The sequence below is a fragment of the Colobus angolensis genome, unplaced genomic scaffold, assembly GCF_000951035.1.
Source record: "Colobus angolensis palliatus isolate OR3802 unplaced genomic scaffold, Cang.pa_1.0 Scaffold156, whole genome shotgun sequence".
Taxonomy (NCBI): Eukaryota; Metazoa; Chordata; class Mammalia; order Primates; family Cercopithecidae; genus Colobus; species Colobus angolensis.
Genome location: NW_012114666.1, coordinates 5,263,534 through 5,265,656, shown reverse-complemented (window position 1 = coordinate 5,265,656; position 2,123 = coordinate 5,263,534).

Below are 2,123 nucleotides of genomic sequence, written 5' to 3'. Positions count from 1 at the left end.
TCTTGAACTTCTGACCTCAGGTGATCCACCAGCCTTGGACTTTGGGCCGAGGCCGGTGGATCACCTGAGCCACATTGCCTGGCCTCTGAATTTCTTTCTTGCCTTAGGCAGAGCAGCTTAGAGGTCAGTTTCTCTAGTGGTCCCCTGAAGCCATCTTTGCTTCCCACTCTGCAGACCTCCCAACCGCCCAGGCGGCCTGTTCTTCCTTCAAAATATATTTCCTGTTGGTTTCCTCCTCTCATTCCCCTGATCGCACCTGGTGCTGGCAAAAACTTCCTTGGCCGACTTCCAGCACCAACCTAAGGATGCCATGGGCCTCTTCCTGGAAGCCCAGTCATTCATTCTGCAGCAGTGCATTCTAAGGGTGCTGGCTCTGGAGGCAGACGAACTAAACAGCATCCTGACTGCACCCTTTCCTAGTTGTGTAACCTGGGACAAGTGACTTAACTTCACTGTGCCTCAGTTTCTTAATCTGTAAAATGGGTACCATAATCGTCCCTGCCTCTTAGGATTGTTGTGAAGGTTAAACAAATGAGTGAATATATAAAATGCTCAGAACAGTGTCTGGCACATAAGAAGTGCTCGATAATGTTGACAATTCCTTTTATTATTATTTTGCAATCCTCAAGATTAAGAGTCTCCTTCTTGTTGGTCAGGTGCGGTGGCTCATGCTAATAATCCCAGCACTTTGGGAGGCTGAGGCGAGAGGATCACTTGAGGCCAGGAGTTTGAGACTAGCCTGGCCAACATGGGAAAACCCCGTCTCTACTAAAAATACAAAAATTAGCTGGGCGTGGTGGTGTGCACCTGTAATCCCAGCTACTCAGGAGGTTGAGGAAGAGAATCACCTGAACCCAGGAGGCAGAGGTTGCAGTGAGCCAAGATCACGCCACTGTACTCCGGCCTGGGTGACAGAGCGAGACTCCATCACAAAAAAAAAAAAAAAAAAAGTCTACTTGTTTCCTTTCCCATAAAGTATCAAACATTGAGTTTGTTCCTCCAGTTGCTGCTACCGAAGCTCTAAACGCATGTCTGCTTCTCACCTATGCAAATCTAGATCTATCATAGGTAGGTCTATCATACAGATCTTCCTCTCATCTAATCCTGAGCTCCTGCTAGACAAGGGATATGTGGAAGGTTTTCAGGAAACACAGTCCCTTCTCTTGAGGGAGTTTATGGTGTAAAACAATTCAGGAAAACTGATGACCCAGGTGGATCCCAGTCTGGCCCCAAGACATTTTGTTTGGCCTTCATGGCCAAGGTCAGCTCCAGGGTAGGCAACCTGGGCAGCTGCACAGGGCCCTGATCTCAGAAAGTCCCATGCTTGGTTTAATGTTTCGATACTGATATCTTAAAACCCTTCATAAATTTGAAACAGGGGCACCAGAGTTTCCATTTACAGTGGGCCCTACACGTAATAAAGCTCTTCATAAGTCTGGCTTGCACCACTAATTATTCTTTTTTTTTTTTTTTGAGATGGAGTCTCACTCTATTGCCCAAGCTGGAGTGTGGTGGTACATTCTCAGCTCACTGCAACCTCTGCCACCCGGGTTCAAGCAATTCTCCTGCCTCAACCTCCCGAGTAGCTGGAATTACAGGTATCTGCCACCATGCCCAGCTAATTTTTGTATTTTTAGTAGAGACAGAGTTTCACCATGTTGGCCAGGCTGGTCTTGAATTCCTGACCTCGTGATCCACCTGCCTCAGCCTCCCAAAGAGATGGGATTACAGGCATGAGCTACCATGCCTGGCCTAATTATTCTTTTTTAAAAATTATTTAATTACACTTTAAAAGTAGGATGCTGAGGATGATGGCTCATGCCTGTAATCCTAGCACTTTGGGAGACCGAGTCGGGTGGATTACTTGAGGTCAGGAGTTTGAGACCAACCTGGCCAAGATGGTGAAAGCCCATCTCTACTAAAAATAAAAAAAATTGGCTGGGCGTGGTGGCATGTGCCCATAATCCTAGCTATTGGGGAGGCTGAGGCACGAGAATAGTTTGAATGCAGAAGGCGGAGGCTGCAGTGAGCCGAGATCATGCCACTGAACTCCAGGCTGGGTGACAGAGCAAGACTCTGACTCAAAAAAAAGGGAAAAAAAATCAAAGTATTTTCTTTTTTTT